The 16,086-nt window shown below is 36.3% G+C and overlaps 1 long non-coding RNA gene across 2 annotated transcripts; it reads left to right on the top strand.

The window, feature by feature from the left end:
* The first annotated feature begins 12,477 nt into the window (after positions 1–12,477).
* LOC136346997 (uncharacterized) lies at positions 12,478–15,609 on the top strand. Of its 2 annotated transcripts, XR_010733410.1 has the most exons (4): positions 12,478–12,650; positions 13,732–13,791; positions 13,868–14,088; positions 14,137–15,609. It is a non-coding gene; the product is annotated as an uncharacterized lncRNA (long non-coding RNA). The 2 variants fall into 2 exon arrangements; XR_010733409.1 differs by having other exon boundaries at positions 13,868–15,609.
* The last annotated feature ends 477 nt before the right edge of the window (positions 15,610–16,086 follow it).

The raw sequence follows: 16,086 nt of genomic DNA, 5'->3' as shown, positions 1-16,086 counted from the left end.
CGTCCTCGTGGATTTTTCCGGCCGAAACCCAAAATGGCCCTTTCAAAGATTTTCTAAAAAGATGACGAAAGGTCGGTAACTAAAGATCACTAGACTTAAGTAGTAGACAGAAATACACGGAAGCTAAGGCATTCATTTATTAAACAGCTTGGGCTCAGTAATTCAGCTTTTTAAGGAGAACTACTAGGGTGAAAAGTGAAAATGGAATATTAGAAAGTAAAAAAAAGACTATTCAGTTAATGAAATTAGTACTTACATTGCTTTGCATGGGAGTATCATATGCAAAAACACATTCGTTTCATGTAAAAATCACTTAAAAATAAGTGACAAATGCTTATGAAATTACATGCTCTCTTACTGTAAATTAGAAGGAAATATTACATTTAGAGGAATATTTCAGAATATGTGCATACTGGGTGTGCCAATGAAAAGGAACCTGCTCATATATTTCTCATACTGTAGTGTGTGGTGAAATTTTCCGAAACGTTTTGCTGTAAATTTGACACTTGAACGAGCAACCCCCTGAGAGGAGGCTTTACAACTCCTCGAATTTTAATAGGGAAAAAGGGCTGTATAACATCTATTATAGTTTCAAAGGTCTTCGAACTCTCTTTGCAATAGGGTATGATAAAAGCATTAAGAAATCTTTTTTGCAAAAATCGAAATTTTCTTTGTGAATTCTCTACTTAGTGCTTCTGGAGGTTACTCATTTCAATAAAAAAGTTACTGAGTTTGTTATCTTCTACCAGGTAGGAAATCATTTTATTCATTATACAAACAACGCAAATAAATAAGATTTAAATTTCTGCAAAAACGATTCGTCAAAATAACTTTTATCATAGCCTGTTGTTAAGGTGGTTCCAAGACCTGTAAAACTAGGTATTACACGACCTTTTTTCCCTATTCAAATTGGAGGGGTTGTAATGCCCCCTCTTAAGGAGTTGCTCGGTTAGATGTCAAAAATGCACGTTAGAACATGTCCTCCAAGACAAATCAATCGACGTGTTTCGATATGACAGTATAACAAATATTAAGGGTGGCTCCTTTTCATTGAAACGCCCGGTATATGACATTCGGAATATTCATTTTATATTATATTCTTGTATCTTAACTATGTGGAATGGACTTCACCGGATACAGGGGTGTTCATATAGGCCAGCAGAAAGCTTATTGGGAACATTCATAATTATGACAAGAATTTTATCAAGTTGGGTTAATTCTAATTGCGGGGTAGTAATATTTAAATTGGTAATTGATGATCGGTTTGGAGAGATTTGAGGCATTTGAGGCTTCCCTAATACACAGAATTCTGTAATTACAGTGTACAAGAAGATGGGAATAATCTCTCGTAGTCAAAGAGAATGTGTCAAAATAATATGACCAATTACCATAAAAGTTTATCCTACAGACCCCCCCTACAGAGGGGCAAGCGCCTTAAGAACGCCTCTGGAAACCAGTTTTTCTTGTATAAATTTTAAATTACTTAGTGTAATTAAGTAATTTTTTAGTATGATGGATGTTAGATGGGGTTTCTTAAAATTATACAATTTAACACATTGGCCTTGTTTAATTTGCCAGGACCGGGCCCGTTTCAACACAAAAGTCATAATTTTTCTGCACCTTGTATCAAAGTAGACGCCAAAATAACTTTTTTAGATAGTCTCTACTTTAGATTAAAAAATATATTGTTGCTCATTAGCGCAAAATTGACCCGTTTTCGAAAAAAAAACAATTTTTACTGAATATGGTTTTCGTTAAATAATTTTGTATGTTGGTTCAATGTGGGCTTCTAACCGTATGCGTTCTCTGGCTCTAAGAATTGACGATTGTTGAGCTCCCCGAAATGATCCAAAATTGTTTCTTAGGTCTTCACAAAGAATAATAGTTCTTTCCAATAAGTTTTTCCTATTGTCTAAGAAAAATATTGCAAATTTTAAGGCACTGTATATCATTAACTGACGCCAGTAAACAAATCATGTGTGATAATGTTTTTTTCTTGAAAACGGTTCATTTTTGCGATAACGACCGACAATAATTTTATTGGTTTAAGGCAGAGGCTATCTAAAAAACTTATTTTGAGGTCGTTTTTGATTAATAGTGTAGATAAATTATGATTTTTGTGTTGAAGCTGCTCCGTTCCTGACTAACTAAACGAATCAAATGTGTTTAACTGGTATAATTTAAAAAAAAAACATCTAACGTCCATCATATTAAAAATTTATTTAATTACACTAAGTACTTTAAAACTTATTGAAGAAAAGCTGATTTTCAGAGGCGTCCGTTCGAACTTTGCGTCTCCGTAGGGAGGGTCTGCAAAAAAATTTAAATAGGAACTTATCACATTATTTTGATGCATTCCTTGTGAATCCGAGGGAGCGCTCACACATTCTGGAACACCCTGTATACCAGCAAGAACACTTGTTTTTAAATATAGATGCGCAGCCCACCAAATTTATTGGAGGCACGTTTAGTTATTAAAATTTACCTACTTAACAATTTTTCCATTAAACAAATTTCTTTAACAAAGGCTGATTTACTTGTGGATATCGTAATACACAGAGAAATTAATTCGGGAGCAAATATTGGATACTGTGTAGCGCAAAAATAATAATGTTGTTTGTGGGTTGAAATCGCTCTAGGGAGAATTGCATTGGAAAGCAAAATTGTCAATAGTTCGATGATTAAATGAAAACCTTTCGGTTTTTAACATTTAAATTGAATGCTTTGCATGGTCTGCCCTGCAGTAATATCCGGTCACTTTTACATGTTATATATTTTTGATACAATAGTATAAAATGAATTTTGTCATGTGTAAAGGGCTATCGATTTCAGTATTTCGGGACGGTAAGGTCGATTCACCTTCAGGTAACTAATTAAGGGGAACTTTTTACGCAGGGGAATCCCTGGTAGACAAAGAGTTGCTCATCAACCATTGTATCATAAGAATTTTTTCCGAATCAAAGGAATAGTTAACGTTTAGTGATGCATAAAATTGTATTAAGTATAGATTTTTAAATTTTTGACATGCCGTTGTTCGATCCCCACCCAACCCGTCATATTTTACTTAAGCTCGGGTTAAACGGCTTAAACTATAATATAATAAAAAAAACTAAATGATAAATATTTATAAATCGCCCAACTTCAGGGCTGTTTTGGTTCGACCATGAGAAACTATGGTAAGAAACACATTCTCCACTTATAAATATTAAAATTGACCGTGCCCTTCACAGAGTCAATGTGTTAAAATTTTAACTGGAATAACCTCTTAAGGTTTACGTTTAAATCGTGTAGATTAAACTCTCAAATTCGCAGGAATCAGTGTTCTGATTGGTCAATCAGAACAGAGAAGGTAAATACCAAATCCTGTTAATACTTCTCCAGAATTTTCCCAAGCCCAGAAGCAGTTTCAGGTTTGAGCCGACACGATTTTCTGCTAATTCACACTTAAACTTTATTTCATGTCCAAGTTACATGCAAAAAGTAATCACTCTGATCTTAATTCACGCAATTAGTGAAGTTAACGGCAGCGACATCCTTTGGTTGCCATACTGGTTTCCGCGGGGGTTTCCACATAAAAAATAATATCCAGTCTCAGGAGACTTCTCCTGAAGACTCCAACACTATATAAGTCTTAACTCTTGTCGTCTTAGGGAAGGATTTAGATTGGAAAAAATGAGAGGTCGACGTAAACGAAAATCTCGGTTTAGTTATTTTGTCTCGAATCGGACGAAAGATGTGAAATTTAACAGTGAGATGGGGATAAGCTTGTGAAATTCGAATAATTTCTTGTCAATTTAACTCTTTTTGTGCTGGGGACTGCCGACTCAACAGTTGACCAACAGTTTAGTGGAATCGTGGTGCATCGATCGTTACGCGCACACATTTACCGGTCGATGTGCGTATACACGTATGTGTGTTTGCTCATTAAACAATAAAGTACACTGTCGGTCGAATACAAATCGTGGGGACAGCTTTTAGGCCGACTCTAAGGTTAAAAGCTCGGACAAGCTTATGACAACAGTGACCGACTTATTCCTACGTTGATATGTCGTGTCTGCCCATTTTGAATCGGTTAATGTGTTCACACACATAAGCCAATTAAACAATAATCTAAATCGTCTGCCGATTACAAGTCGTACCAACAACATTTGTGGTGGCTTTAATGGTGGCAATTAGGGTAAGCCGATGAGGTGTGTGCTCGACTTTCTCCTACGTGGATCAGCCTCCATCCCCGATTCAGAATCGGTTAATATGCGGACACATGCGTGTCTTTTACCAATTAAACACCAACTAAACTGTCCGGCGGCTATAAGCCGTGGTGAAGTCTGATGTTAGTAGTCAAGACAAGCTTATGAGATGTGTGACCGATTTATTTCCATCTGGATCGGTTTCATCGCCTAAATTATATCTTTACGCGACAAGTATTGATTGAGCTGATAAAGAACGGCTCAATTTTGAGATATGACAATAGTCCCAGAAGTGCCGGATCTGGCATATAGATGGCGTGTTTCTTCTCAAAAATTTACCTATATTACAAGGACATAACCTTAAAAAGCCCATACCTACAGTTTGAGGGTGCTACGTTGATATGCGTATGTTTTGGAGCCGCTTTGAGTGAATGCTTTTAGAGATTTTGTGAACACGGAGGAAATTGGTCGTCGATACGCCATTCAATATTTTCATTTGAAAGGTTTTAGTTCGTCCAACACCGAACCGGAGTTAGATTCTACTCTGGGAGAATCTGCGTTAATAATTATAAAATACAGGGTGTCAAGACGAGCTGCCAAGACGAACTCCGCAGCGGTCGACCCTATGACACTCCAGATTCGACCACTCTAGATATTGTGGTGGAAATCCACGGAAGTGTACTAGAAAACCGTAAGTTAAAATTGCGCGATTTAGTAGACATGATAGGTGTTTTGACCCGTTTTGACCGAAAAATTGGATATGAGAAACCTGTGCGGAAAAAGGGTAGAGTGATTACTCACAATTGAACAAAAACAGCGTCGTGAGAATGTTTCAAGACGGTGTTTGACATAGTTCACAGCAACTAAGCGGGGTTTTTTGCGTTGATTCATAAACATAGATAAAACATCATTTTACGCTTGAGACGAAAGAGCAATCAAGACCACGGACTCAAAGGGATGAGACTCGGTTCCAAAGAAGACGAAAACCGTTTCATCTGTAGGAAAGGTGATGCCGTCCATTTCTTGGGATGCACATAGAATAATTTTCATTGAGTCTCTCTTTCAAGGAAAAAACGGTAAACTGAGAATATTATATGAATTAATCGTTGGGAATTATTATGAGAATTAATTGAGCGGAGAAATTTGGGAAAAGCGACCGCATTTGGCGAAAAAGGGTCTTGTTTCGTCAAGACGACGCACCAGTCCACACTTCCGTCATCACGATGACCAAAATCAATCAAATTGGTTTCGAACTTTTGGCTCACCTTGTTCGCCAGATTTAGCCCCGTCGGATTAGTTTCAATTTCTAGACTTGAAAAAATAGCTCAGTGGAAAGAGATTTGCCAACAGTGACTAGGTGGAGCGCAGGGTTGATGCCTATTTTGAAAATTTAGAAGCTTCTTACTATAAATAGGGTACACATAGAAGCCATGGAATATCGTTGGGAAAAGTGGAAATCTCAAAATGAAATTTTTCCAACGTTTTTTTTTTAACCTTAGGTCAGGTGTCTTCTAGGACCGTCTTCGTACCGGTTGCTGAGTGGCTATTAAAATCACCTCCAGTAGTTTTTTCTTGAGTTAACCGAAAAAAACGTCTTTCCGCTTGTGTAAACTTTACGTATTACGTACTTATTCTCTACATTATCCTCCTTAACTTCTGAAGTGTAAATCCCTCGAAAGCCAATATTTCCTCTTACGCATTTCGTCGGCAAAACGGCTCATTTTATATGGAAATATTCCTTCAAGAGCGTATGAATCATTTATAAGGTGGAAAAATTTGTCCTTTGTTTCCAGTGACGTACGTGGAACGATATGAAACGTTCATTAAGCGGGTCTTGTAAATCTCTATTTTCTAAGTAGTACCTATAGATATTTTTGTTCGTGAGTGATAAACTGCTTGAACATAAATTCTTAATATATATATGATGGAGGTTGTCTGCCGTTGAGATATAAATCATTAATAAGAATAGTATACCGGAGGCTGTGGTAATAAAGTAATAAAGCCATGACAGTTTGGAGGGATAAATGGAGGCCGGCACCAGAAAAATGTATTTTTATGGCGATACAGCTTCACAACGTAAACGAAAGTTTCACTGGAACAAATCCTCCGCGTTTCAAATAGAAATTAATTACTCTTTATTTGAATATGAGGATTTCTTCTTCCGATGGTCATTGGCAATATTTCCTTAAATAAACGACCGTTGGAACTTAGTCTCCTAACAAGTGAACGCCCTTGCATCACTGACCACTCACGACGAAGTACCTTCCTTCTAGGTGATCTAATACAAAGCAAATAATAAATGAAGTTAACGTTGCGAAAGCTTGTGAGGATTTAATTACCCGGAAATAAAGATGGCTGCTAACCCCTAATTAATTTTTTTCTGACGGCACTGCCTTTAGTGTTTACTTATGATTTTTTTAATTTTTAAAGTGCTTCGCATTTTTAAAGAGATCTTGTATAATTATGATTTTCCGCGTGGGGACGAAATTTCACTTAGGAAGCAAACTTTGCATTTCCATTCAAAAACAAAGTAAAGTTTTCAGTAAGTATTAAAGCAACTGAAAGGAAACGATCACCATTTTCTGGTGTTAAGGCGAACTTGCGGGGCCGAGGCTGTCGAAATCGCGATGGACACCCTTCATCAACCCACTACGATTTGACAAATCTTAATTGAGGTTCAATTTAATTTAAAGCTTAATTTAGGTGCATATTTCTCGTGGAAATCTTTACTACTTCTTATCTCACTACCACTATGCGACCATATCACTACATCTGACAAATTTAAATGGGTTTCCCTCAGGTGCGGCTCAGTTCATATCCACTCGGTGTGGAAGTTCGTAAGTAACGTTGGGTGTAAACTGCACCAGTGGCTCAATCATTTACTAATGCAAAGAAACGAGGAAATACGTACCTAAAAATATAGCACTTACAAGTGTTCCGACCTTTAGCGCCACTTCAATGTAGTATATTATGGAAATTTAATTCGACCTGGAACTCCTTACAGGAACAAAGTGCCTCTTCATACAAATATCCTCTGGTCGTATTTTCAACATGTTCCAGCAAGTTGTCTCTCACCTCTGGGGCCATTTTAATGTAAAACTTAACTAGGTTAAAACACGGTCCATTCTGATTTTCGCTCGGTCGACAGTGAATTATAGTCGCAATTGTGATATTCATTGTTGATCAAAGAGCTTGCAACTCAACTTATATTTTCAATCTTCGGAAAGTGATGGTTATTCTTTCAGAACTGCCAAAATTGGAGCCAGGAGGCTGCTGCAAGCTTTATGGGTCTATAATAAAGTAATTTAAGTCCCTTCTTTACTATCGAATAGATAGTAAATAAGGTCTTATTACTATCGACCGACCTTATTACTATCTATTACTATTGGAAGTTCGAGCATTAGAAAGTTCGCAATATTCTCTTCCCTCCTGCAATATTTTACGGTGAATCGTCTGCAATTTTTTTTGCCAATAAATCACATTCGTAAATAGCAACAATGATAATTGTAAGGAACAAATGATCGATTATTATTGAAATAATAAAGGTTGAAGGAGCTTCAAAGGGTCAAGGTCCCAAGTTTGTTGCACCACATGCGCCTTTCACCTTCGGAGATTCTCCTAAAGTGTTAGATCCTGAAAATTTTCGAACTCCGTGAGCATAAGAACCTTTAAACGCCACCTATCAACTGCGCTAAGTGTTCTTGAACTCCTACGTGAAGTGTAACATTTAACCTGGAATATCTAATTGAATACTAGGCATCCCGTAGAAAAATGCTTATTATCAAGCTTTAATCATTCTGAGGGGGGGATGTATTGGTGCTAAAGGTGCTCCCCTTCCATCCCCCGCCGCGGCGGGATGGGGGTTGCCTTTTTAACTTCAAATGGCGAGCCCCATTTTTTTACAGATTCCGATTATACGGCTAAAAATAAGAAAAAACTTGCCTAAAACATTTTTTTCGGTTCATGCTGCAAAACATTGTAATTACCCAAATTGAATTTCTCGTTCGTTTCTGATTTACTGAGAGGTCTGATGATGTCTGCTTTAGAATTAATGAAAACGTCAATTTTTGAATAGCTTTCATTTGAAGTTGATGTTCAAATCGGTGTCTCTGAACTTCAATGTACTCGTTTATCCGTGTTTTAAAGGACTCCTCGCTTCTACGAAGTGTGTCTTTTGAAATATTGGCACAAGCAATCGCGCGACCCACGTCCTCGCGTATCTTTGGTACATCTTTATAAACCTGATCTTTGCGACATCCCCGCAAAAATAAATCTGCCGTAGTCAGGTCTGGAGATTTCGCAGGCCAATTCGCCGCGCCAGATCTATCGACCGTTGAAATCACGATTAAGAACTTCCCAAGGCACGGCAGAATAGTGAGCAAGATATTCGTCATGTCGAAACTAAGCGTCCTGACACATTAAGTCCCGGAGTAATGTGGGTCGTCCATTTTCCGAAATATTCCGGTACATTTCGCCATTCAAGTTGATTGGAATTATATGGGGGTCGACAAGTGTACTGCCAACGATTCACCACCGCACAGTCCAAGGACACCGGTGGTCAACTTGTCGAAACCAATGCGGTTTTCCAACACGCCAGTGGTCCACTTCAAGCTTATTATTAACAGTACCATGATTTGTAAATAATTACTCGTCAAACAACAATACAAATCGCAGAAAATTGGGATTCTGTAACATCTGTGCAGGTGCTCTCTCACAAAAATCTAAGCAATTTTGACAATCTACCTCATGGAATTCTCGGTGTAAACAGCTAAAATAAGGATGAAACTTATGCATCCTCGGCATTCTTCATTCATATGAGAAATTTTTGATAATTCTGATGTATCTCTTGTGTTGACTTGAGCCTTAAAAGCCGCGGCAGCTATGATTGCAATTTTATTGTTTTCTCCACACACAGCAGCTGGGCGACTTCTTTTCTTCGGATTTACAGTTCCTCCATTAATAATTTTTTTAATCACACGATAGAAAGAAGTCCGGGATTATGGTCTTTGAGGGAAACTCTGAGCGTAGAGATTGACAGCATTATCTAAATGCCTGCCGGTGTCTCCACGCACCAAAACTATTTTCATTTTCCCTTCTAAGGTCAAATGCTCCATCATAAAGGGGCCTTAACGACAGAATATTTAAAAGTAGATGTTTTGTTGGTTTGCGATATTGTTTATTTATCAGATTTTATTACCTTGGACTTTTTTGTCTCATTTAAGATATTGATTAAATTGGTTAATTATAGTGCCTTCTAGCATGAATTGAACAAAATGTTTCGAATAGGTTTTTCTCATTTTTAGGTGTATTGCTCGAATGTGTAAATTTCCATTTGAAATTAAAAATTTATCCCTCACTCCGCCCACATGTGGAACAAAGTTTAGCCCCGATACATTTTCCCCTTAGAATCATTAAAGTTCATTACTAAACATGTCTTTATAGGATGCCTAGCATTCGAGATATTTCGATATTCCAGGCTGAACGTTACACAATGTATATGTTTGCTATTGCCACATCACTCCACATTGTCGTTACCAGCGTTATTTTCCATTTATTGTTCTTCTTTTGAGTACTGGAAATTCACATAATTCTCTTTTAGGGCTTTTACCACGTTTATATTTCTGCTGTTTGTCCCGGAATCATCGTGTCTGTCCAGAAACCAAGCTTGGCATTGGTGGCTTCTCTTTAATTCCCTTGCAATACTCGCATCACCTAAGAACTCGATCAGCTCCTGAGTCTCTTCCTGAGGCTTTTCCACAATACTGGAAAACTCCACCGAGGATATCATCCAGGTGGGTTTTTTCGATTGTATTATGTCACAACAATACCGGGAAGCCCAATTTACCATCTCGCTCCTCTGAGCTTATTATGTCTAGAGCACAACTGGATTGGGGCCTACTAAATTATTTGTTCCTTTCACTTCGTGGGATACATAGCACCTCATTGATGGAGTTAAGCTCTTGCAAAATCAAGTTTAAACCGATTATATGCAACACCAGGGTTTTTGTGTGAACTGCACCGCTTTGGAACATAACACTTGGCATTAACTGAGCTTAATGTGCATAGTTTAATCTCTTAATAATTCTCAATTTATGTTTACTGCTTATTTATATCTTTTAAACCGTCGCTGTACTAATTAAGTACAAATCTTAATTGCGCTATAATTCAAATTAGTTTTGCAAACAGGTGAAAAAAAGTTGGAAAGTACGTTATTATGACCCAAAAATCAAATTTAAAAATATCTAATACGGAGGTCTAAGACATGAGGGTCCCATAAGCTTTTTACTACCACTGGTTGTACAAGATGTCATAAATGCAACCGTGCATTCCAGGTTCTAAAATAATAGGAAAATTTCATATAAAAACATGTTGAATACTGCTTATTTGCAGAAAGTTTGGTCCTTGAGGATGGTTTTTGATTAATAATTTCGAAACTTTTTGAGGTAAATTAGTGCCATTTTTTTACTTTATTATAACTTTTGGTGCTCTTTCCGGATCTCCATAAAGAAATTTCCACATTTTTTCAGGTGCGAGTAATACAGGGCAGTGGTGCTTAAAAAGTATCTCAACTTTTTTTACTTAATTTTATTGCCGATTTAATAAGAAAAATTTCAAATTTGAAAATGTCTACATAAAAAAAGTGCTAGTATGGACAGTGGAAATCTCCGATTTTGAACATTTCGACTGACTGTTTGACGGAGAAATAGAAAATAACTGGCAATTTGAATGTTATTTCTTGTCATTAACAATACTATCAACACGAAATTACCTAATGTGTTAATATGTATTTGTTGTTATAGGTATGCAATATGTTGATATTTAGTTCAGGTTAGTTCTCCTGTAACTGTAATTAAACGATTACAAATTTCAAAAAAACTCTTTATACAAAACATGTTTGGAACGTATGGATGTTCACATTTTGGAAAAAACGTAAGTTTCTGAAAGAAAACATAGCGTCGGCGTCGCAACGCCGAGCGTCGCTATCCATATTTTAATGTTTTTAGCATTTATTTTAGCTCATGTCCCCTTATTTAATGTGGGGAAAAAATTACTTTGCCAAGCCCTTCTGTTTTCGTATAAAATAGGTGGGGCGTCAAGTTTGAATACCCTGTACATGACAGCAGTTATCGGTAAAATCTGGCGGTTTTTCGTTGTCACTGGAACGGTGTTTAATTACGATTGTTGCTGACGAAAATTAATAAAAAGCGTTTTAAATTTGATGTTTATTTAATAAATTTAAATTCATAAAAAAATGGTCCAATGATATCTTCGGGCCAAAATCCACGCTAAACAGTAACACGTTGAGAAATAATTTCCTTCTCATAAACCACATGTGGATTTTCAATACTCCACATTCGACAATTTTGCTCATCTATGAAGCCATCAACACGAAAATGGGCCAGATCGCTGAAGGTGGTTTTGTTGGAAAAATTGTTGTTCACTTTTTGTTGTTTAGTGATCCAATTGACGAATTCCCTTTTTTGTGCATAACCTGTAGGTTCGAGTTCTTGAGCTAGTTGGATGTTATAGGCATGGAAATGCAAATCCTTAGTGAAAGTACGTTATATAGTACGTCCTATAATTTTCAATTAATTAATAATTAAACTAAATAAATTCTTAATAACAAATTTAGAAATAGATAATAAATTAAATTAGTAAATAAATTTAAAAGTTTTAAAAAGCGATCTGTCAAAACGAGTTTGACAGTTAAAAACGTGTTTGACAGTTAAAAACGTGTTTGACAGTTAAAAACATGTTTGACAGTTAAAAACGTGTTTGACAGTCAAAAACGTGTTTGACAGTCAAAAACGTAACAGAAAAAATGGCGTCAAATTTAAACTTTGCGCTTTTGTGGGGACACCCTTTATATTTAATTTCATGCCTATTTGCCATTGTTTACTCATAGCAGAGTTAGCGTTATAAAATAAAAATGATTATGCTAAATGGTTAAATAAATTTGATAATAAAACGCTGAGCAGGCAACTATACTCATCTTAATATCTAAAAACATTTGGTTAATGGAAACGCACACAAATTAGTTATAAAGTGTAATCGAGTGAGAAGTTACATGATAAAATTGATATAACTTTGAATCCCTGCTCTGCTATTTAACGATAGAGAACGTATTGGAGTTAACAGATACGCGCGTTTTAAGGTTTATCTCGAATATTCGGTAAACAGGTTTTACTTGGAATTAGGAAATTTATGATTTATTTCCCAGAACTGACATAGATAATAGGGTTATTAACTTTATTAACTAACTGCTTTCAGTTTAATATCTAGGGCCCGGTAAAGTATCACTTACTATATACATTTCAAATTGCATTATTCAAAGGGAAAAAGCGGCCCTTTGGTATTTCACATAAGTGTTAAAAGTGTAACGGAAATTATCACAATTTTTTTGCGCTTAAATATTATCTGGTTTTTTCGGTTGTGGTAATGAAAAAGTGCTCAGGATTAAGGGTGAGTCATTTTTTATTTTTGAACACACAACTAATTTGGAACGGTTTAAATTCGTAGTTTACGTTATCTACGGAACAAAAAAAACCCATCGGTATACTCAGATCGAACGTATAATATAAAAATATCTGTTTACTACGTTTGTAAGAATTGATATTTTTATAGTAAAAAGAAACCCATCATATTGCTACGAAGCACTCCTACAAAGTTACAAAGTTTCCAAAGTTTACTTTTCTCACATTCGAAATCTAAAGTCAACGTAAACGGCCCTACTTCAAGTTTAAAGTTCTATTTGAATGTTATAGTAAACAAACTACCCAATTTTAAAGACAAATCATAAGACCAAAGAGGTTACTGTATGAACAAATCGTTCGACGATCAGAAGAAGACTGACATTCGAACGCTGTGCGGGTCTTTTATATGGGGAGAAAGTGACGTAACTGACAGACTGACATACTGACATAACACGGCGATAAGTCGTATTGTAATGTTCTGATTTCATGATTGGTCGCCTTAACTATTTGCAAGACTGGTTGCCTATGAAGGTGACTCTGTAGGATTACAATCCCCCCCATGAATTTTCAGCCATGAACCGAACGCTCGTCTGTGATTCGCCATAGGCGTGGAATCTTGCAGAAGAGGAGAAATTATCGGGCTTCGAAGATAGACACTATTTCTTTTACGGCAGACATGTTTCGATTTCTTCCCCAAAATGGAATTAAACAAATTTTAAAAACTCTGTTGGAAAATTTCTCCAAAAACTTCGAATGGGCCCCCAGATGGGATCTAGATATGAGTGCAATGGGAAGGATATTTGTGTGTAAAGGTTTTTTTATGATGGAATTGTGACATGATGAGATTATGAGGTGTTCTGTCAAAAATCGCAATATTTTTTACTGATAATCTGTTTAAATCCGTTTAAATTTGATTCGGTTCTATTTCACAAAATTGCAGTTCCATCAAAAATAATAAGGTTTTCGGCAAATTTTGACAGAGTATAAAAGTTTTAGAATAAAATTTTCTGTTAAGTGATATTATTCGTTTGTTAGTTATTTTACAGATAAAGAAATCCCAACTCTTTCAGATCTTACCGCACCCCTACCTCAACCCTTATTGAGGATCTATCAATTTCTACCAATTAAAGGTATTGATAAGAGTAAAATATGTTCCAAATTTGGTTGGGCTAGGATGATACATTACTGAAATAAGCCCTTTTTTAGAAATCTACAAGCCAACTTTGGAGGATCTCTAGACCCACCCGCTCTGTGTCGGTTCCGTTATGACTCAGGTAGTAAATGCACTCAGACCTTGAAAAACTTGTCTTTGCTGCATTGCATAAATCGAAAAATGTTGGTTTCTCTTCAGATTCTACTGGAATTTGATGATAGAAATAAATCGATAATTGGAAAAACTGAGAAGATGAAGGAGAGGATCTGATGAGGTTGTGAGAAAAATCTTGAACGAGTTCAGTAGGGTATCTGTCTTTTAGGGAACTATATGTGTATGTAAGAGCAGCAGGCTGCCTTCAGATCACCTCCTGAAGTAATGCCTTGCGGTGGTTCCGGGGGGAACAACGATGAAGAGAGGACAGGGGGTTTGGTCGGTCAGCATGTCCTGGATTGGGACGTTAACCCGATACAAAGGGGGCAAATGAGATCGCCGAGTGCCGAGCCCCCAGTGTCGGCTTGCAGATTCCCCTCAAACTCTATTAAAAAAAAAGCTGCCTCCAGATGTTTTGTTTCACCAATTAAATTCGCTCGCATTTGGCTATTTTCAGTCTGTTGTATACAGGGTGTTAATTGAAAATATCTTTTGATTGGGAGCAAAATGTTTAGGTATCTAAGGAGAAGTTTAATTTGATATTAGAGAGAATTTTATCAGTCACTCCTACACCTTTAGCTACCTTTACTTTGGTGTTTCCAATGGCGTCCTCCATCGAGTGGCACATCATGATAAGCGGAACTGAATTTGCTACGTAACTCTACCAAGAAATCTGAAATCGGTTAATAAAGTCGGTGGTTGGAAGGAAAAATGTATACCAATGCATATAGCTCAATGAGATAAAATAATTAATGTTATTAACTGCTCAAAATGGGGACCGTTATTAAAGAGGCAATAATGAAATCTGTTACGAGAATGGATCAATAAACGATTTTCGGAAAAAATAACGGGCAGAAGAGGTACATTGGAATGGCCAGCACACCCTCCAGATCTCAGTCTACTAGACTTTTCCCTAAGTTGTTTAAAAAGTAAAGTGTTTGGAACTCCACTCGAAAGTATTCAAGAGGTGAAAGATAGAACTTTCCTGGAATGTAGAGGTATTGCTGGGGAGGCGCCATTTGAAATATCAAAGTGAAGGTGGCTATTGTCTTCCCCTAGATATCTAATGTTTTTAATTATTTTAAATTTTCCGCCCAATCAAGACATATTTTGGGGTGGTTCATTTTGAAATGAACACCCTGTACGATAGAAGGACAAGGAGTTCTGACGTGAATTACCACTTAGTGTTTCACGTTATGAAATATCGGTGCAAGATGCACGAAATACGTAAATTACAGAATATCTACTCTGTACAAAATTGTAATCCTACCTCTAAAAGAATAAAAGCCTCTAACTCCTTTCATAGAGGGTCGAAAAAGACTGATAAAAAGTAAAAGAAAAACGGATTAACGATATAAAGATGGTCATTAAATAAATCCTCCTCGGGTTTCACGGACAAAGCTTGGCTTCATCATATTAGTTACAGGTACGAACAAAAAGTGTTTTTTAGGTTGGTAATTCCATTAAATATTAGAAGAAAATTTTTAAAACTTATTAAGGCTTAATTTACCTTTGTTGGTGTGCAAATCTATAGCTGTCTACGGGATTATTCTATTAAAGCAAAGTTTTGAATGAATTTATTACTTTAGTGGCTTGGTGTTGTCCTGAATAGAGATGTTTGAATATTTCTGTTCGCATTAATGCCGGTATAGGGAATATGTTGCACTGAACAAATGGATGTAATGACCATAAAGTCTATGGGGTATCGTATGTCAGCATAACAATTTGGGAACACATTATTTATATGCATTTAAATCCCATTTAGTAGGCATGTACGGTTATATCTGAATCCTGTAACTATTTACATTCGACGTTAACGATATATAGTTGTAACTTTGATGTAAAACTATGAAAGTTGCAGCGGTGCACAGCTGTAAAGGTTCATTGGACGTTACAGTAAAGTTTAGTCCATATTTAATGTCACATGTTAGGGATAGAGTCCCTCAATGTTGTTCATATTCGTTTATAATTAATTTGCAATATCTTTTGTTGAACTACAGTAGGTCAAAAAGGTATTCATACACCCAGGCGAATGACGTTTATTTACATTTTTTTCTTAACTTAAAAACAATTGAGATAAAAAAATAATTAATCCACACAAATGAGGCACTATTACACT

The sequence above is a fragment of the Euwallacea fornicatus genome, chromosome 25, assembly GCF_040115645.1.
Source record: "Euwallacea fornicatus isolate EFF26 chromosome 25, ASM4011564v1, whole genome shotgun sequence".
Classification (NCBI taxonomy): domain Eukaryota; kingdom Metazoa; phylum Arthropoda; class Insecta; order Coleoptera; family Curculionidae; genus Euwallacea; species Euwallacea fornicatus.
Note: the sequence above shows the minus strand (reverse complement) of the source record. Positions and strands in the feature narration are given on the sequence as shown.